The sequence below is a fragment of the Zea mays genome, chromosome 8, assembly GCF_902167145.1.
Source record: "Zea mays cultivar B73 chromosome 8, Zm-B73-REFERENCE-NAM-5.0, whole genome shotgun sequence".
In the NCBI taxonomy this organism is placed as follows: Eukaryota; Viridiplantae; Streptophyta; class Magnoliopsida; order Poales; family Poaceae; genus Zea; species Zea mays.
The window spans coordinates 37,542,826-37,565,566 of NC_050103.1; positions in this window are offsets into that span (position 1 = coordinate 37,542,826).

Consider the following 22,741-nt stretch of genomic DNA (forward strand, 5'->3'; position numbering starts at 1 on the left):
TTGTCAAAAATAGCATTAACGACCATTTTCAATAATACCGATGGCTAACACCAACGAATTTTTTTACCAAGAAATGGTCTCCACCAGAAATCCAAGAATGTGATCCATGGCAAGGAAACATATGTGGGTGAGGTGTACGAGCCTCTGGTTGATGATCAAAGGCCACACAACCCTATTTTTGTCAAAAATAGCATGAACGACCATTTTCAATAATACCGAAGGCTAACACCTACGAATTTTTTACCAAGAAATGGTCTCCACCAGAAATCAAATAATGTGATCTATAGCAAGGAAACATATGTGGGGTGAGGTGAACGAGCCTCTGGTCAATGATCAATGGCCACACAACACCCATTTTTGTCGAAAATAGCCATGAACGATCATTTTCAATAATACTGAAAGCTAACACCTACGGATTTTTGACCAAGAAATGGTCTCCGCCAGAAATCGAAGAATGTGATCTATGGTAAGGAAACATATGTGGGGTGAGGTGAACGAGCCTTTGGTCACACAACCCCCATTTTTTGTCGAAATAGCATAAATGACCATTTTCGTTAATAACGAAGGCTAACACCTACGAATTTTTGACCAAGAAATGGTCTCCAACAGAAATCCAAGTTTGTGATCTATGGTAAGGAAACATATGTGGGGTGAGGTGTATGATCCTCTGGTCAATGATCAATGGCCACACAACCCCTATTTTTGCCGAAGGCTGACACCTACGGATTTTGAATAATACCGAAGGCTGACACCTACGGATTTTCAATAATACCGAAGGCTGACACCTACGGATTTTGACCAATAAATTGTCTCCACAAAAAAACCAAAAATATGATCTATGGCATAGAAACATATGTGGGGTGAGGTGTACAAGCCTCTGGTTGATGATCAATAGTCACACAACCCATATTTTTGTCGAAAATAGCCATGAACGACCATTTTCAATAATACCGAAGGCTAACACATACGGATTTTTGACCAAGAAATGGTCTCCACCAGAAATCCAAGAATGTGACCTATGGCAAGAAAACATATGTGGGTGAGGTGTACAAGCCTTTGGTCGATGATCAATGGCCACACAACCCCCATTTTTGTCAGAAGTTGTGATTTACGACCATTTTCAATATACCGAAGGCTAACACCTACGGATTTTTGACCAAGAAATGGTCTCCACTAAAAATCCAAGAATTTGATCTATGGCAAGGAAACATATGTGGGTGAGACGTACGAGCCTGTGGTCGATAATAAGTGGACACACAATCCACATTTTTCTCGAAAATAGCATGAACGACCATTTTCAAGAATACCGAAGGCTAACACCTATAGATTTTTGACCAAGATATGGTCTCCACTAGAAATGCAAGAATGTGATCTATGGAATGGAAACATATGTGGGGTGTGGTGTATGAGCCTCTGGTCGATGATCAATGGTCACACAACCCCCATTTTTGTCAAAAATAGCATGAACGACTATTTTCAATAATACCAAAGGCTAACACCTACAGATTTTTTACCAAGAAATGGTCTCCACCAGAAATCTAAGAATGTGATCTATGGGAAGGAAACATATGTAGGGTGAGATGTACGAGCCTCTGGTCGATGATCAATGGCCACACAACCCCTATTTTTGCCGAAAATTGCATCGACGACCATTTTCAGTAATACCGAAGGCTAACACCTATGGATTTTTGACCAATAAATTGTCTCCACCAAAAACCAAAAATATGATATATGGCATAGAAACATATGTGGGGTGAGGTGTACGAGCCTCTGGTCGATGATCAATAGTCACACAACCCCTATTTTTGTCGAAAATAGCATGAACAACCATTTTCACTAATAACGAAAGCTAACACCTATGGATTTTTGACCAAGAAATGGTCTCCACCAAAAATCTAAGAATGTGACCTATGGCAAGGGAACATATGTGGGGTAAGGTGTATGAGCCTCTGGTCGATCATCAATGGCCACACAACCCCCATTTTTGTCGAAATAGCATAAACGACCATTTTCATTAATACCGAAGGCTAACACCTACGAATTTTTGACCAAGAAATGGTCTCCAACAGAAATCCAAGTTTGTGATCTATGGTAAGGAAACATATGTGGGGTGAGGTGTATGATCCTCTGGTCGATGATCAATGGCCACAAAACCCCCATTTTTGTCGAAAATAGCCATGAACAACCATTTTCAATAATACCGAAGGCTAACACCTACAAATTTTTGACCAGGAAATGGTCTCCACTAGAAATCAAAGAATTTGATCTATGGCAAGAAAACAAATGTAGGGAGATGTGTACGAGCCTCTGGTTGATGATCAATGGCCACATAGCCCCTATTTTTGTCGAAAATAGCATAAACGACCATTTTCAATAATATCAAAGGCTAACACCTACAGATTTTTGACCAAGAAATGGTCCCACCAGAAATCCAAGAATGTGACCTATGGCAAGGAAACATATGTGGGGTCAGGTGCACGAGCCTCTATTTGATGGTCAATGGCTGCACAACCCCCACTTTTGTCGAAAATCGAATGAACGACCATTTTCAATAATATCGAAGGCTAACACCTACAGATTTTTGACCAAGAAATGGTCTCCACTAGAAATCCAAGAATGTGATCTATGGCAAGGAAACATATTTGGGTGATGTGTGCGAGCTTCTAGTCGATGATCAATGGCCACATAACCCTGATTTTGTCGAAAATAGCCATGAACGACCATTTTCAATAATACCGAAGGCTAACACCTACAGATTTTAGACCAAGAAATGGTCTCCATCAGAAATCCAAGAATGTGATCTATGGCAAGGAAACATATGTGGGGTGAGGTGTACAAGTCTCTGGTCAATGATCAATGGCCACACAACCCCCATTTTTGTCAAAAAATAGCATGAATGACCATTTTCAATAATATCGAAGGCTAACACCAACGAATTTTTCACCAAGAAATGGTCTCCACCATAAATCCAAGGATGTGATCTATAGCAAGGAGACATATGTGGGGTCAGGTGTATGAGCCTCTAGTTGATGATCAAAGGCCACACAACCCCTATTTTTTTTCAAAAATAACATGAACGACCATTTTCAATAATACCGAAGGCTAACACCTACGGATATTTTACCAAGAAATGGTCTCCATGAGAAATCCAAGAATGTGATCTATGGTAAGGAAACATATGTGGGGTGAGGTGAACAAGTCTCTGGTCAATGATCAATGGCCACATAACTTCCATTTTTGTCGAAAATAGCCATGAACGACCATTTTTAATAATACCGAAGGCTAACACCTATGGATTTTTGACCAAGAAATGGTCTCCACCAGAAATCCAAGAATCCGATCTATGGCAAGGAAGCATATGTGGGGTGATGTGAACGAGCCTCTGGTCAATGATCAATGGCCACACAACCCCCATTTTTGTTGGAAATAGCCATGAACGATCACTTTCAATAATATCGAAGGCTAACACCTACGGATTTTTGATCAAGAAATGGTCCCCACCAGAAATCCAAGAATGTGAAATATGGCAAGGAAACATATGTGGGATCAAGTGCATGAGCCTGTATTCTATGGTCAATGGCTACACAACCCCCATTTTTGTCGAAAATCAAATGAACGACCATTTTCAATAATACGAAGGCTAACACCTACGTATTTTTGACCAAGAAATGATAGGGGTGAAAACGGGTTGGGTATACCCGTTGGGTACCGAGTACGGGTAGTGCAAATACCCGGATACTGTAGCTTCGGATTCGGGTCAGAAACGGAGCGAGGACTACCCGGAAAATACCCGGATATTCTGGTCAGATACGGGTACCCGGAATTCGGGTACCCGTTTTAATTTTTCTGCATAATATAGTTATAAAATTATATCTTTTACATATGAAATCAGATGAAGATAAAGTTCATATGAAAATTGTAGAGCTTGAAGAGATCTATAACTTTGTAATGCAATAATTTTTTGTTTAAACATATCTTTAGGCCAAAATCATTGAAATAATGTCCAAATTTATATCAAAATAATAGAATTTATCATTTTTATGTGGGGGCTTAAAGTTATCTCCACGTGGGAACTTAAGGTTATCTTTTTATATACTTTTTATTCGTATTGGTAACTTATTTGTATTTTTCGGTCAATACTACAATATTTTAAGAATTTAATTGTATTTTGATGATTTTCTATGACAAGAAATTAACAATACCTAAATAGCCTAAAAAATCGTGAAATTTTACGGAGACACAACATATGTTCATATATAACCATAAAAATGTTTGGATCATAAGATCTATAAGATGCCCGCGTTTTTTTCCATTTCACTTTCACTTATTTGTATGAGTTACATGTGAAATCAGTGTAAGTATCCAAGTTTCAACATAATCAGTACTTTACTTTATCATTTTCATATGAGGACTTGAGTTATCTTCGTATAAAATGTTTATTAGTTTTTGTAACTTATTTGCAATTTTTGAGTCAAACTAGAATATTTTATGAATTTTAAATATTGCGGTTTTGGTTCTACAATGTCCTTGTGATAAGTAACTTTGAACTGCATGATGTCAATTTTATCTGTTTCCTTTCTTACATTTGATCTATCATATACATGATTATGTATTGCTAAACTTATGTGTTTGTTGGATGGTTGGATAATTAATATCATAAGACGAACTACCCGACAATTATCCTGTACCTACCCGAGTAGTATCTGTTATTCGTTTCTTACCCGTCCAGATTATTACCCGGTCCCGTCCTATACCCATCCTAAATCTTAACTAACTGTATCTGGTCCCGTATCCGAGAGAAATACATTAGCGTAGGATTCGGGATGACCCTGTATCCGGCTGTATCTGTCCCGTTTTCATCCCTAACCCTACGATCTCCCCTCCTCGACAAAGCCCCTCCCAGGACCCCAGGAGGCGAGATTCAGGTTTCTGCGAAGGACAAGATTCTGCGTCATTGCGGACCGTCCAAAACCAAGCAGGGAGGAGCCACTCCTGTAGTGAGGTCGCGGACCATCTGGCTCTAAGCCATTGGTCGTCCGCGCTCTCGCAGAGAGCACCAATAGGTGGTTCATTCTAGTGTTTAGTACCTAATCTGTGTCAACACATGTTTTGGCAACTCCACTGGGGACAAGGGTCTTTAGATCTACTAAAAATCGGCCTCCACATGGTCCATTCTAAAGATCACACCGACGTCTCCACCACCAGTATCATCAAGCTGACCATAGAGGCACTCTCGGCTGATGATCGACAACACTTTGAGGACCTCATGAGGCATGGAGAGGAAGAAGTGCTGCGACAAGTCATCGAACGAAGAGAGAAGGCAAAGTAAAAGTACCTATTGCACTTCACGGTGGATCATCAACAGAAGATCATCCTTTAAGGGAAGATCAATAAAGCATCTCTCCTACCTTCGCCTCAAGCTCCCGCTATAAGTATTCCAGATCAATCTTTTAAGGCTTTCATAGAATAGTGGGAGGACCAATTAAAACAATATATCGATGAATCTATTGAAGGATGGACGTGTTCGTATGAAAAATCTAATGTCCCTAGTTTTCCCTCGTATGAACCTAATATGGAGCCACCCACACCTAACACATTGGCTACAAATGGGTCATCCTAGACCCAGCCATTGTGTGGTATGCCGATGAACACGTGCATGGCACCACCGAAGCTACCGCCGCCTGGCACACAACCACCTCTAAACATGATAGGACCGTTCGAGACTCATCTCGGACCGTTTGGCTACATCACAGACCATCATGTGTCATTTGACGAACCATCCGACTCTACACGGCTGTCGGAGAGGAAATCTCTGGCCAGGTGGCGGAATGCACCCGCCCTAAATCCTTAGATGATGAGGGGCCTAAGTGTTTTGCTTGTCTGCTAAGAGATGAATGAACACAAGAACACACAAGGATTTAGAGTGGTTCGGGCCGCCGGAGCGTAACACCCTACTCCACTGTGTGATGTATTGAGCTTGTATGAACTTGTGAGCCTGAGCTGGGTCTAAGTGTGTCCAAGTCAGTTTGAGTGAGCTTGAGTCTGAGTTGTATCGTTGCATGCCTCCCCTTTTATAGCTAAGGGGGCACGTTACAAGGGTACTGAGCCCCGACATGTGGGCCCAGGAACATAACAGATGTAATACTGGGAGTAACCAATGTTCGTTGCTAGAGCAATCTTCTTGCGCCTTTACATCCGAGATCCACGTAGTATCGGCGTGCAGGGGAAGCTTCCTTGGTAGCGTATAAGTGATTATGGACATAGTGCACCTTGCAGCACGGGCGTACTGTTTGTCAATGGACTGGACAGGTACACCGTCTGTAGGATGGCCTGGGCGCCGCCTGCCAGCGGAGTGGACAAGGCACATTAAATGCTGAGGGCGCACATCGCCTGTCAGCGGGATAGATAGGCGGCGCGTCCTCTCCGCCATAAATGCAGAGGCAGCGCGGCCTAGAGGCCTTACGTCAGGCTCCGCTCGCTGGCTTATGTCACGGGCGATAGACCACGTGGCAGCATCGGGCCTCCGCCTGAGCAGGGAGCGGAAGCGCATAGGTCGAAGCCCGGACACGCGTCAGTACCGGACCCTTGCCTATACTTGACATAGGTCAGGGTATCCCCTGTTCCACGACCTTGTTGTAGGTGGTCCAGACCTCACTCAGAGGGGTTCGGATCCCACCCAAGGGGTCCGGCTTGCTTACTTTGGAGTCCCGGACCGTACTCGGAGGTCCGGGTTGAGTGTACAGGGGTCCGGTGCTCTCTCGTGGAGGTCCGTACCCACTGATGGCATCCTGGAGTATATCACCTCTTCTGGTCACGTGGCGTCCTTGGGGCCGCCCACGTGGTGGCGTCGGGCGCTGCTCACCATGCGGCCAGAGATAGCTGCACAGGCACCGTGTCTTCATACTGTAGTAAGGGGTACCCCTGATTCAGGGTACCGACAGTGGCCCCCGAGCCCGCCTCAGGTGAGGGTACGAGCCTGTAGGTGGGGCCAAAGTTTGATTGGCGATTGGCTCGCTGCTTCTTTGTGCTCGCTATCGTAATTACCGCTAGTCCACCTTCGGTCACGCCAACTTTTACGCCTGTCCCCGTAGCTGACTGACCTGTCGCCTTTGCACTTGATGGTTTTGCTAGGCCATGCACGGGGTGCCTCGGTACCGCCGCATTGGATTTGAAAATTTAACTTCTCCGTCTCCTGCGGCGGCCCCGAGGAAGCACGGTACTGGCGCGAGCGGCGGTTCGGCTTCTCTGCACCCAGGAACCGATGCCTAAGGAGGGTGACTCGTGGGCCCGGGCCCCTATGTCAGAGCCTGGGCTATTGGTTTCGGCGGGGGTGAAGAGGCGCACTACCGCAGGCGGTAGCATGCTCTTCATGCGGCGTACTGGTCCGCTGCTTTCGGCGGAGACGAAGGGGCGCATTTGCCGCGGGCGGTGGCGTGCTCCTCACGCGGTGGACTAGTCCGCTGCTTTCGACAGAGACGAAGAGGCACAATTACCACGGGCGGTGGCGTTCTCCACACGCGGCGGTTCGCCTTCTCTGCACATGGAGGCCGATGCCCAAGGAGTATGACTCGTGGGCCCAGACCCCCGTGCCAGAGACTGGGTCACCTTGGCGCGCGTCGGGTGAGGTCTTCTATGGCGCTTTGGGGCGTCAGTGGAGGAATCCTTCTTTAAAAAGGGACTCCCCCAAGCGTGGTAGCCATTCTCATCAGCGCCCTTTTTTCCCTTGAGCTCTCTGTGCTCTTATGCCATTGTAGCCGCCATGGCCTTGCTAGACCCTCCCGTGCGCCTTCAGCCCGAGGTGGCACTCAACTTGGTGCGCAACTCGCTCGGATGGGGTGTGCTGGCGTTTGCCGGAAGGATCCATGTTGGTGTCTCTCCTCACGGTGACCTCGTAGCCGGAGAGTTTTTGTTCTTGGTCTCCAAACTCCCCAGCAGGTTGGCGCTGCCGATCCCGTCATTCTTCGTGCTGCTGCTGGAGGGGCTTGGCCTCCAGCCTCTACACGTTACGCCCCTGCTTCATCCTTCAGGCGGCCATCATCGCCTACCTCCACGGGATGTCCACGGAGGCGACGCTCCTTCCCGCTTCTTCCTCCAGCATTCGGGGGGAAGGATGATCACCAGCCTCGTGAAGGTGGACAGCGGGTTGAGCCACGGGTCCATCCCTCGCGCCCCCAACTCTTTGGGGTGGGAAGCGAGCCGTGCTGCGGCTCCATCTCTTTGGCTTTGATGGCCTCGGTGTCGCCTCAAACGCCGCCTCCCACCGCCAAGCAGAGCGTGGCTGCCCGTCCACCGCACGGGTGACGGTCGCACCGTGCACATGTCCGCCGCACCCGCAGCGCCCTCTGCGCCGCCAGCCACCGTAGGCCACGCTGCTCCGACGTCGCCCGGGGGGTCGTACAAGACGTCGTACGCCATGGAGATGGCGGCTGCGTGCTTGGATGGTATTGTCCTCACCCCCATAGGGGGACGGGGGCGAGGGCCTCCTCGTCATGGCGCACACGCTGAGGTGGTCGCCACCGCTAGTGCAGAGGTGGTCGCCGCCGCTGGCAAGCCTCTTGGAGCTAGCTTTCAACGCGACCCTGCTGGTGTAGAGTAGTCCATACTTGTAGAGTAGAGATGGAGCTAGGACTCCGCTTGAAGGCGGATGTAATAACTTTTGCTTTTTGTAAGGTACTTTTGAGTACTATTTATCAAGCAGTATTAGCACTTATCTGTATACTATTCACCCCTGTTGTGTGTGTGGCGTTATCGACTCTTCCTTGGTACCAGTATGCCTGACAGAGTTGGCAGCGGCCCCCAGGAGACAGCCTCGACTGGGACCTGGCCCTGAACACAGCTTTGGCTAGGGAGCGTTAGTAGTACACCCATAGGACCTATTGTCTGACATTATCCATCCTTTGATACATGCACGGGACCTACAGGTTTTAGTCTGGGAAGCCAAGTTGTGTGCCCGGACCCCCTGGACGGTGGCTCTAGATACTAGGACACCCATCATAGAGTGGTGGAGCGTGCAGGCTTACGGTACGGGACCAGGCTAAGTGGCTACACGGCTCCGGACCACCCCAGGAGACAAGTATCTGTTCTCTAGAGCCGGACCCCAGGTTGTCGGACCCACAGGACTATAGCTCCAAATACTAGGGTGCCCGTCACAGAGTGGTGGAGTGTACAGGCTTTCGGGTACGGAACCAGGCTAAGCGGCCACATAGCTCCGGACCACCCCATGGAACGGGCTCCTGTTCTTTAGAACCAGTCCCCAGGCTACCGGACCCCCTGCTTTCGTAGAGGGGTCCTAAACTGCAGGCCTAGCTACTCAATTCGGATGTCATTATGGCAGGACAGATGGGAACTGTATGGGTGGGTTAGGTAAAAAATAATATCCGGAGACTGCAGGATAAAACCATGGAGGTAGGAGGATAAAACTGTCATAGGAGCACATCTTGTTAGAAATATGCCCTAGAGATAATCATAGAGATGAGCATATTTCTTTGTATCCATGATATATATATTGCTTAATTGAATATCCATGGAAGGCACCTTGTATTGATTAGCAATTATGTGAATTGTTTGTGAGATTCTTTACTTATATGGTTATTCTAAATGATGTCCCTAGTCAGAGTCGATGACTAGCATATGTATTAGTTGATGACTACATTTCACAAGTCATGAACATGGAGATGTTAAACTAATAATGTGGGCGCATGTATGACATGAGGCTGGACCGACCCAACGTGAGATATTGTAATATAGTTCTCTTCTTGCAACATGAATACTGTATCCTTAGACCTGAGATTGTCGCATGTTCTCAAGATGTGAATTGACTTACTTAGGGACTATTAAACGCTATCCCGTAACTGGGTAGTTATAAAGGTAGTTTTGGGTTTGTCAGGAAGCATGCTTTGAGGCATGGTCAGTCAAGATGGAATTTGTCCCTCTCTTTGTGAGAGAGATATCTCTGGGCCCCTCGAGTGATTGGATCAAGAAATGCATGGCCGTGCTAGGGTTAAGAGTTAACCATTGAAAGGATTCCAATTCACAGTATCGAGAAAGAGAGGTCAGCTTAGAGCCAGACCAAATATCGTGAGACAAAGGGAACAACATGTACGTAATGTCGCAATGGTTCGTCTGATATGATCTTTACGTACACATAGGAGTTGACATGTCTTGCTAGAGGCCGCTGTCAATTATTGGACCAAGTAAGAGTACTCGGGCTATGTCTATTTGTACGTGAACCTATAGGGTCACACACTTAAGGGGAAGGAAGCCTAATTCGGATTAGATCCGAAATTAGACTGGGCTTTAGGGTTAATGATGGGCCTCGGCGTCAGAAGCCCACCATAACGCCTATATAATGAGGGGCGGGGGCGCGGTTAAGAGATAACCTAATTCGCCACCTGCAAACCAGCAGCCGCCGCTCGCCTCTCGCCCTCGCCAAGCCGCCGTCGCGAACCTAGCAGTTCAGTACGCGGCGCTTCCTCCCTGTACGTGTGGATACCTCGGAGGTGCTGCATCTGGAGCATTTGGACGAACCGTGCGAGGACGTGAAGGACGCCGGCGACTGCACGGCACTGCTCGACGCGTTCGTCTACATCGAGACGTCTTCCGCTGCTCTGCGCGTCTAGTGGTAATTCCATGACCTATAACCGCAGTAGTTCTTGGTATTATGGGGTTGAAAATTTTGTTTTGCGCTAGTGTAGCATCCCCGTAATCCTACACATCTGAGGGGGTAAATCTTCTCCTTATAACTCGACATGCATGGGTGCAGGCCAACAGGCCGGGTTTATGAGGGCGGACCTCACCGGGCTGGCGTACACATATGCGCAACCTAATTACAAAAGGGAGAAAAACTCAACCCCTCAGGCTTGCTCCTATGGACAGAACTTACAGAGATGCTCCAGCTGTTGCAAGGTGGTCACCCCCGTGTCGGCACATTTCCGTCACCTTGAAGGGTTCCTCCCAGCCGGGGGAGCGTTTACGGAACCCTCCTTGGTTCAGTACTCGCCATAGGGCTAGGTCCCGACCTAGGGTTCCCATCTGTGTTTGCTGATAGAGTCCTCATCCTCACGCTGTAGCCTTTTCTGTATGGACCCATCAGAAGACTGGACCCGTGGGGAGTCCAGAAGGGTTTCCGGGAGGAAGGCAGGCTTCGACCCCGTAGACCAGGGAGTACAGGGTCCCTCGGTGGCCCGTCTAGCTGTCGCCACCGGAGTAAGAGTCTCTAGTGATGAAATCCTTCAGGACCCCCTCGGGTGACTGATACCTAAGGTCCCATTCAGCAGTGGCCACCTCGCCGTCGTCGACCCTTTCTTTGCCAGGTCGGCGACGAGGTGGGGAGCCGTCCTTGGAAGACTGCTCGCGCCGCTCGCTGATGCGTTTTGCGAGGTCGATGATCTTGTGACACTCCGTGGCGCTGTGGTGACTATTGGGGTGCACAGGGCATGAGCCCCTGTTACCCCTCTGTGGCCATGGGTGCTTGTTGTGATCGCCTCGGCCCCCAGTTGCAGTCGCGACGACTAGAACGGTTGACCGCGACTTCTCGTGGCCGTGGCCCTTCTTTTTCTTTTTACCGTCCCGGGGGACAGCACCCGAGCCACCCATCTGGGTGACCTCGGTTTGTGAGGCCGAGTGCCATGCCCGGCCTTTGGCGGCCCTGGCGCACTTTTCGGTCAGAGCAAAGAGTGTGGAGACAGTCTCCACGTCTTGCGTGGCCAACTTCTCCAACATCTTTTCATCGCGTACTCCCTGACGGAAGGCCGTGATGATGGAAGCATCGGAAATGCGAGGTATAGTACCTCGCACCTTGGTGAAGCGGGAGATAAATGTCCGGAGAGTCTCCCCGGGTTGCTGCCTCACTGCATGGAGGTGGGCCTCCATGCCGTGATGTTGGTAAGCGTTGGCGAAGTTCGCTGTGAACCGCGCGCAGAGCTCTTCCCAGGAATAGATTGATCCTGGGGCAAGATTCATGAGCCAAGTCCAGGCAGGCCTAGACAAAGCGACATGAAAATATGTCGCCATCACAGCGGTATTTCCACCTGCTGCTGTGATAGCGGTGACGTATACCTGCAGAAATTCTGATGGGTTTGATGTACCATCGTACTTTTCTGGCAGGTGCGACCGGAACTTGGGTGGCCAGGTCGCCGCGCGGAGGTGATCTGCGAGAGCGGCGCAGCCCACACCAGCCAAGGGGACTCCCGTCTAGAACCGGGCGCCCACTGGGGGTTGTGGTGCTACGGCAGTAAAGTCTTGATCGAGGTTGCGACCCTCGATGTTTTGGTGGCGCTCACGCGTCCTCTCCAGAGAGATCTGGGCGTCTTCTCCGGCACGCCTACAGTTGAGTTCTGCTCGGAGGTCATTGGTTTGTGCACCCCTCACTGAGGGTGAGCGCACAAACGCCGACGCTTCGTGTTGGCGCCGGGATGACCGTGGCCTCGATCTGGTCGAGCCAGAGTGCGCCATGCCGAGCAATCGGTCGACGTCGTCCCGCCACTGCTTCATGGCCCCTGGTGAGGCCATGGAGCTTGGAGGGTGACGCAGCAACTCCCTGGCTGCAGACAATGCCCCCGGAGCCGCCCTCGACGGAGTCCGGGATGTCTGCGCAGTTGCATGCTGCCGTGCAGCGTGCACAGCAGCAGTGCCTGACAATGGGCGGTTGGGAACCTGTGGCATGGAAGAGGCAGCTTCCTCCTCCACCAGGAAATCCATCGAAGTCTCGGCGCGGTGCTCAATGATTTGCACCATCATGCTGAGCAAGATAATCAAGCAAAAACCTAAAGCCTAGCCCCCTACGTGGCGCGCCAAATGTCGGAGAGGAAATCTCCGGCCGGGTGGCAGAATGCACCCACCCTAAATCCTTAGCTGATGAGGGGCCTAAGCGTTTTGCTTGTCTGCTAAGCGATGAATGAACACAAGAACACACAAGGATTTAGAGTGGTTCGGGCCGCCGGAGCGTAACACCCTACTCCATTGTGTGATGTATTGAGCTTGTATGAACTTGTGAGCCTAAGCTGGGTCTAAGTGTGTCCAGTCAGTTTGAGTGAGCTTGAGTCTGAGTTGTATCGTTGCATGCCTCCCCTTTAATAGCTAAAGGGGCACGTTACAAGGGTACTGAGCCCCGACATGTGGGCCCAGGAACAGAACAGATGTAATACTGGGAGTAACCAATGTTCGTTGCTGGAGCAATCTTCTTGCGCCCTGACATCCGAGATCTGCGTAGTATCGGCGTGCAGGGGAAGCTTCCTTGGTAGCATATAAGTGATGATGGACACAGTGCACCTCGCAGCACGGGCGTACTGTTCGTCAATGGACTGGATAGGTACGCCGTCTACAGGATGGCCTGAGCGCCGCCTGCCAGTGGAGTGGACAGGGCACATTAAATGCTGAGGGGGCACATCGCCTGTCAGTGGGATAGACAGGCGGCGCGTCCTCTCCGCCATAAATGCAGAGGTAGAGCGGCCCAGAGGCCTTACGTTAGGCTCCGCCTGCTGGTTTACGTCACGGGCGATAGGCCACGTGGCAGCATCGGGCCTCCGCCTGAGCAGGGAGCGGAAGCGCACAGGTCGAAGCCCGGACGCGCGTCAGTATCGAACCCTTGCCTGTCCTTGACATAGGTCAGGGTATCCCCTGTTCCGGGACCTTGCTGTAGGTGGTCCAGACCTCACTCAGAGGGGTTCAGATCCCACCTAAGGGGTCCGGCTTGCTTACTTTGGAGTCCCGGACCGTACTCGGAGGTCCGGGTTGAGTGTACATGGGTCCGGTGCTCTCTCATGGAGGTCCGGACCCACTGATGGCATCTTGGAGTATATCACCTCTTCTGGTCACGTGGCATCCTTAGGGTCGACCACGTGGTGGCGTCGGGCGCTGTTCACCACACGGCCAGAGATAGCTGCACAGGCACCGTGTCTTCATACTGTAGTAATGGGTACCTCTGATTCAGGGTACCAACAACGGCCACATGGGCCTACGCGTAGACCACCCAGGCAGCACCATATACGACCGGACCGTCTGGGTATAACCCTAGACCGTTTGGCCTGGTCATGGACCGTCAGGCCCCTTATGTCGAACTGTCCGGGTACACATACGGAGAACACGGAGCTACACAATATGCACAATTTTTGCACCCATCACAGAGGCACTATGCCGCCCCACCAGTAGCATATTATAATCATGTCATGCCACCTCATACACATAGGGCCGAATATTCTTTGGTCACCTGAGAGCTCGAGAGATATAAGCGAGGAGGGGTAGCACTAATAGGACACCTAACACGCATTTTGGGCATCCCTAGGAGGAAAGCCGACACAATAATGTTCGACGACTTGAGGTTTTCACCTATAAACTTAATAGATGGTCGCTAGATGTGGTGGAAAAATCAGGGACGAAGTAGCCAAGTTGTTCAAAGGCAAACTCGACGTTAATGTGTCAGGCACATGGCAGTCATATTGGAAGCCTTATAATCACCTATTTGACACTATGCCATATCCGTAGGGAACTAGGATATCGAATTTCTCTAAGTTTTCCGGTGAAGGCGGGAAAAGCACGCATGAGCATATAAGCCAGTTCTTAGCACGCCTAGGAGAATTGGATGATAGGGAAGCCTACTGCATTTGTTTAATCTCACTATCCCTAACTGGTACCACATTCGCATGGTACACAACCCTGTCACCTAACTCTATAAACTCTTGGGGGAATTAGAGAAGAAGTTTCATGACCACTTTTTCTTAGAATAACATGAATTAAAATTAGCTGATTTAGCTTTAATCGGTTATTGATTATATCTGGAGATTTGAAGACACTAGAAACCAATGCTTCCAAATCCATGTCATGGACAAACAACTAGCAGGGCTGGCTTTTAATGGGTTGCTGTCACACCCGATTTTAGAAGGTAAATCGAATGTGAACCATGTACGTGCCAGGATCAGAAATTCACATACACCGTGATTATATAATTGGACATCATCATACATTGCTTAAAATAATAGCGTAAATAAGTACTTTATTACATCATGATGTCTAAAACATCCACAAAGTCATTAACTTAAGTCATAATCAAAGTGCCGAACGAAACACAGCACAATAAGGCCTGTACATGCAGCTGACTAGGGGTTTGTCACTAAACTATTGTAGAACTCGTCGAAGTCCTGGAACTCCTGGAAATCCTCCATGTTGCCTTCATCTTCTCCTAAGCACTGGTTGCAATGAGGACAACCTGGGTATGGTGTTTTTAAGCAAGGCTGAGTACACATCAATGTACTCAGCAAATGTCCTGTTTGGCTAAAGTGGACTAGCTGTATGTGGGGTTAAGATCAAAGAGTTGTTTTTAGTTGGTCAGGTATTTATTACTGGTAGAAAGCCAAGTTTTAGCATTAGTCCCGAATTATTACCCAAATAGTACTCCCTCCAGGAGGAAATACCAAGTACCATAAATATAATCATTATCATTAAGCATCATCTTAAAAGTATCCAAAGTAATTCTAATCAAAGGAGCTCCCAAGCCTGCTCATAACCGTGAGCACGGCTAATATACCAGTTTCTAACACTCTGCATGGGTTGCACACTTTACCCACGAGTCGTGATTCCCATTCTGCTCGAGGAGTGCTACTCCCCATTGACCACTACCTAGGTGGTCTAGCTGGGTATCACTATGTAGCCTTTACAAATATTCCCCTGGTGTGTAGTATCCCGTTAGGTTTCGCCAGTCATACAAACACAATACTCCTCCTTAAGGTGGGTGACTAACAAAACCAAATCTAATGAACCTCACCACCCACCCTTAGTAGAGCAAGCACTATGCCCCGGCCCCCATTGACGACACAACGATGAAGCAAACTACACCCCAAGTTCCTCCAATTAATCAGCTAAGGGCATCCCATTCCACCCTCATGGTTGTATTGTTTTCCCGGTTGGTCATCCAGCGAATAGGTCCTTATAGAGAGGTACTCGGGAAACAGCCCGAGTCCCCTAAAGTATCACATGTTCATCATCATAATCAAGATATCATCAACGTATCATAAATGTTCTCATCATGTTTGTAAGAAAAATGAACCCTGTGCCATTTGGCTAGAAAGATTTTGGTGTTTGATGATCAACATAACATGTGAACTAATAAGTTTGCTAGTGTTTATGTTTATAGTTCACAGGATGTGAAGAAGATTGGACTAAGACACTAAGGATGCAACACCTCAAAAGAAGACATAAAGAGAGCTTAGATGTCCAAGACTCAAGAACAAGAGAAGCCCAAAGAATCAACAAAGAAATCCATGAAGAGGGAAGTCAGCCAGCGCACTAGTGGTGCACCGGACAGTGAACAGTACCTGTCCGGTGTACACCAGACTGTCCGATGGGACCCCCGGATAGTCTGCACAGAGAGGCCCACTACAGGGCACCCTCGGGCTGTAGCACCGGACTGTCCGGTGTGCACCGGACAGTTTGGGTAACGGTCAGATCCAACGGTCGACTGCTACAGACCCCAACGGTTGGCTGACGTGACACGACACCAGACAGTGAACAGTGCATGTCCGGTGCGCCCGTCCACAGAAAGTTACTGCTTCTATCCAACGATTATAATTGTGGGGGAGGCTATAAATACCCCCCAACTGGCCATTTATAGGTGTGGGAGCCCAAGCAACATACCAAGGCATATTGTAGACATTTCCAAGTGCTCAAACACCCAAGTGCTTAATAGAATCACTTGGTGATTAGCGTAGGTGCTTTGCGAAGTGCTTAAGTTGCATTAGCGCTTGCTCTAGGTAAATCCTAATTAGTTGAGTGAGTTTAGAAAAACCACACAACCCCTCAGCTCTTGCGTGAGCCGTTGCAATTGTAACGAGTGGGGTGAGAGTCTTGCGAGATCATGACAACCGAGTTTGTGTCACGACCGCCACCGTGTACCGGAGGAAACGAGGCCCGCAAAATTTCAATCGGAAGCTCGATAATGAAAACAGCGGGGAGTGTCCGAGAGGTGCCGGAAGCGGAGCTGTGGGGGACAGATATCCCCCGGGTCCACTAGAAGGATAAAAGACCTCACGAAAGGCCCAAGGGCCCAATAAATCGTAAGGTCATCCCTTCATGGGCCTGGGGAAGAACGACCAGTGAAGCAGATCGACATAAGGCCGGATCAGTGCGAGCCCGGATGGCCCAACAACGTTGAGGAAGCAACCACAACAGAGACCCGACTTTCCCGCGCTGGAGCCCCGTACAACGGAACCAGGCGAGGATAAGTCGGCAGAACTATAGGAAGATAGACTCAATCAGTTCACTATCTCTTAGGTGTGCATTGTTATCACATCCGCATGTATTGCCTCACGGTCAAATATATAAGGCCTAGGGGGCACCCCTTCAGAACGATCGATCTCACTACTCAGCCATCCACCCCAACTCTCTACTCTCTAGCGTTAGAGAGCTCCCTTGTAATCCACCACGTAAAGCATTCTCACTAGGACGTAGGGTGTTACGCATCTCAAAGCGGCCCGAACCTGTAAACACTGTCCATTGTTCCTCGTGCATCCGACACGAACCATTTAGCTACAGTCGGCGACACTGTCCTACTCCTAAAAACACCTTGAGGGGCAGCCCCGGGTGTGCGGTCGGACCCAAAACACCGACAGCTGGCGCGCCAGGTTGGGGGTGTGTCGCCGATCTAAGCTAGCTCAATGGCCGTCACCTTCCACCGCAAGATTACCCTCCGCCCCGGATCTGTGTTCTGCTTTGGAACTATCTCATCCGTAGCAGATGAAGAAGGAACTCTACATCGCACCGCAGATCCACCAAGGAAGAAGTCTCCTCCAACAAACTCCGAGAATATCGGAGTAAGAATGGAAAAAGAGCAACCTCCAGCGCTCCGAAAAAAGATCGCCTTCAGCAAGCCAGGGGCCGAGGGCCCGCTGACCCAGAGATTTCCACTGTCTACTTCCCCGACGAAAGAATGGACACAAATCGCAAGGAAGAAAGAAACAAACAAAACCGGGTGGAAGCAAGTTGTTCTTTCCGTGCCTCCGCCCTCAAAGGAGAACAGAAAGAAGATCGCCACGACAGCCGCACCATTCTACCCCGACGTTCTCTTCATCGGGAGAGCGGAGTCGCCCCCCATCTCCGACGACGAGCCGACCGTGCCCAGAGAAGAACCTCCTCAGCGGGAATCCCGCCGACGGAGGAACCGACGCCGAAATGTCCGGCGACATCACGAGGCCGGAGAGCGGGACCCAGATTAGCCTGTCTCGCGAGACGAGGTCTCAGAGATAGGGGAAACTCCGGAGGAACGCATCTTCAGAGAACGAAGGAACTCCCGACGACGTGATCGCCGATGAGCTCAGGAACAAGCCGAGCAGGAGGCAAGGCAACGTCGGGAGAATCCACTCTTCGGGCGCAACCTAAACCCCGACTTCGCCCGAGCCATGAACACACCGAGTGAAGTCGGAGGAGTACTAGCACGGATAGCTGATGGACTCCCTCGGACTCCCGATGCCGAGGGCTATCGACGACTGTTCACCCAAGCAGCCAACCATCTTCTACCTCTCGCTCACCCGCCGAACGACCTACGACACGCCATCAACAGCCGCCGGGACGCGCGAAGCTCAATCAATGCTTCGCGTGAACGACAACATGAGAATGAGATCCGCCGCCAGGAGGAATACGACAGGGATCATGGCATCCTAGCTCGGAGTCAGGCCACCAGAACTGAGTTGGCAACGGCCTCGACTGGCGGTACTACCCGGGGACGGTCGAGGAACCACAACAACTACTCCCCTCCCTGGGACAGACATCATCCCCGACGACAAGAAGACACGTGTGGAGTGTCTTCCCTTACTCCATGCCTTAGGGCCATTCAATGGCCCCCTAACTTCAAGGTATAAAATGTCGACAAATATGAACCTAAGCAGGATCCAGGAGGCTGGCTGGCCGTCTACACCACCGCTGCTCGAGCTGCCGGGGCGTCCGAGGACGTGATGACCGCATACTTACCCATTGTCCTCGGGCAAGGCGCGCTACAATGGCTGCGGCATCTACCCCGACACTGCATCGACGACTGGAGTGACTTCAGTCGACGCTTCACCGCCAACTTTCAGTCCCTCTCCGACAAACCAGCGCAACCATGGGACCTCAAATCCATCAAGCGCCGGGGGGACGAAACTCTCCGGTCGTACCTCAAAAGGTTCCAGACCATGAGAAATCGTATCCCCGAGGTCACGGAGGCGGCCGTGATCGAGGACTTCTACAGAGGATCCAATGACTCGGCCTTCGTCCGAGCCATATTGCAGAAGGCGCCGACTACCTCCGAGCAGCTGTTTCGGGAAGCCGACCTCTACATCACCACCGACGAGCGAGCTCAGGACCTCATCGGGGGAGCGAAGCCTGCACCGGCAGCACCACGACGCGACGCGAACCAGCAACCTGACAAACGCTGGGAGAAGAGGCCTCGTGAAGAAGTGCACGCCGCCGGACCACCTGCCTCTCGCGCCCGGGGAGCACCTCACGGAGGCGAACGCACGCTGGACGACATCCTCGATGCCCAGTGCCCGTACCACAAGGACATGCGCCACACCCTTCGGAACTGCAGGGACTTCAAGCACTCCGTCGGACACGGCCGGCCCTTCCAACCTCTACCTCCTCCTCCGCCGCGGGGAGGACCAGGAGAACCACGACAACCCCAGCAGCAGGAGGAGGGAGGAGGTGGAGCCTTCCCGCGCGTTGACGGGGAGGTCAACGTCATCTTCGGCGGACACGGATCGCAGGAGAACAGAAGACAACAAAAGCTCAACGATCGCTAGATATTGGTGGCGACCACCGGTCCTCCCACCCTGTACCGATGGTCGGAGCACCCGATCACCTTCACTCGGGTAGATCAATGGCTCAACTTCGACCACCCAGGCAAATATCCGCTCCTCGTCGATCCGGTGATCCGAGAGAGCAGGGTGAAGAAGGTGTTAGTGGACGGGGGGAGCAGCATCAACGTCACCTTCCCCGGACACTCCAAGTCTTGGGAGTTCACCTCAAAGAGCTCCACGAGTCAGACACTCCTTTCTTCGGCATCGTGCCGACTGAAGGGGAATACCCGCTGGGCCACATCTACATGCCCGTCACCTTCGGAACTCCGGAGAACTACATAACCGAGTTCCTGAGGTTCGAAGTGGCGAACTTCGACTGCGGGTACAACGCCATCATTGGGAGGCCGGGATTGGCAAAATTCATGGCCATTCCGCATTACACGTACATGATATTGAAGATGCCAGGACCGCAAGGAATCATAACTATGCGCGCTGACTTCCAAGGCGCCGTAGAGTGTTTCCGAGTGGCCATCCAGGCGGCCCTCACCACTAAACCGTCGGCGACTTCTTCAACACAGGCAAACTCTAAGCCTGAGGAAGACCTTGCAGCACCTGCAAATGAAGCTCAAGCCGCGACCTCTATGCAGCCGACTGATGAAACTAAAAGGATCAACCTTGGGTTCGCTGATGAGCGCAAGACTGCCATCATCAGCTCTAGCCTGGACGACAAATAGGAAGGCGCGCTCGTCCAGTTTCTGCAAGATAACCAAGACGTATTCGCATGGCAACCTGCGGATATGCCGGGAGTCCCGAGAGAACTGGCCGAGCACAAACTGAAGGTCTATCCCCAGGCGAGGCCGATTCGGCAAAAACTACGTCGCTTCACACCCGACAAGAGAGAGGTCATTCGCGCTGAGCTGGCTCGCTTGGTCACGGCTGGGTTTATTAGAGAGGTGTTACATCCCGAGTGGTTAGCCAACCCTGTTCTTGTACTCAAAAAGAATAAAGTGGATTGGCGCATGTGCGTCGACTTTACGGATCTCAACAAACACTATCCAAAGGATCCCTTCGGGCTTCCTAAGATAGATCAGGTGGTAGATTCCACCGCTGGATGTTCTATGCTGTCTTTCCTGGATTGCTACTTCAGATATCATCAGATTAGCTTGGCAAAAGAAGACGAGGAAAAAACAGCGTTCATCACTCTGTTCGGTGCTTTCTGCTATACCTCCATGCCGTTCGGCCTGAAAAACGCTGGAGCGAGTTATCAGAGAGCCATTCAAACATGCTTAGCCAATCACTGGGGCAAGCGTGTGGAAGCCTATGTAGATGATGTGGTCATCAAAACGGAGAACTCAGAAAACTTCATCGAAGGCTTACAGCTGGTTTTCAACAGTCTACGGCGATATCGATGGAAGCTTAATCCCGAAAAATGTGTCTTTGGGGTACCAGCAGGAAAGCTACTCGGATTTATTGTCAGCCACCGGGGAATTGAAGCTAATCCGGATAAGATTGAAGCTATCATGAAAATGGAGGCACCACGATCACAAAAGAAAGTTCAGAGACTTACCGGATGTATGGCAGCCCTAAGCAGATTCATATCCAGGCTGGGAGAAAAAGGCTTACCATTTTATAAGCTACTCAAGAAGGTGGATAAGTTTCAATGGACTTCAGAAGCACATGAAGCCCTAGATGCACTGAAAAAATTCTTGACGACACCACCAGTGCTGAAACCGCCACGGCGAGCCACGCCAACTCAACCGGCTGAAGATTTGCTGCTGTATATCTCTTGCACGACTCACGTGGTAAGCACCGCGTTGGTAGTCGAGCGAGCAGAAGAAGGACATGCCTACCCAGTGCAACATCCTGTTTATTTCATCAGTGAAGTTCTGGGTCCCTCGAAGAAAAAGTACCCTCAAGTTCAGAAGCTATTATATGCAGTACTTCTAACTACCCGCAAGCTGCGTCACTACTTTGACGACCACAAAGTCATAGTAGTCACTGGTTTTCCGATAGGGGATATTCTTCACAACAAGGAAGCCATTGGCCGAATAGCCAAGTGGGCCTGCAAACTGGGATCACATGACATCGAATTTCGACCTCGCACTGCCATCAAAACTCAAGCATTGGTTGACTTCGTATCAGAATGGACTGAACAACAAGTACCAGATAACCCAGAAACCACAGAAGTATGGCGAATGTATTTTGACGGCTCGTTAAAACTGCAGGGAGTAGGCGCGGGGATTCTCTTTACCGCACCTGGAGGCGAGCACCTCAAATATGCCCTCCAGTTGTCATTTCCAGCTTCCAACAATGCAGCCGAATACGAAGCTCTGATTCATGGACTGAACATTGCTATATCACTAGGCATCAAGGGACTGATGGTATACGAATATTCTTTGGTAGTCATAAGCCAGATAAACAAAGAATGGGATTGTTCGAGCGATTCAATGGGAAAGTACTGCACCGCCGTCCGGAAACTAGAAGATAAATTCGAAGGTTTGGAATTTCATCATATAGAAAGAGATCGAAACACGGCAGCCGATGTATTGTCCAAGCTAGGATCTAGTCGAACTCAGGTCCCACCTGGAGTCTTTGTACAAGAAATACCACATCCAAGCATCTCAATGGATCAGGCAGAAGAATGTAATATCGTGAATCAACCAAAGTCAGATTCTGATGACTGGAGAGGGCCGATCATCAGATATATAAAGAATGAAGAGGAACCAGATGACAAAAATGCAGCCGAGCGCATCGCTAAACAGTCAGCTCACTACACACTCATTGGTGAGACACTATACAGAAGAGGCGCATCGGGTGTCCTCATGAAATGCATTCTCTCATCTACAGGGAAGCAACTTCTAGATGAGGTCCATGCTTGGCAATGTGAAATACACGCAGCATCCAAGACACTAGTCGGGAAGGTCTTCAGGTCGGGATTCTATTGGCCAACAGCGAAAAGTGATGCAGCCGAGTTAGTTCAGAGG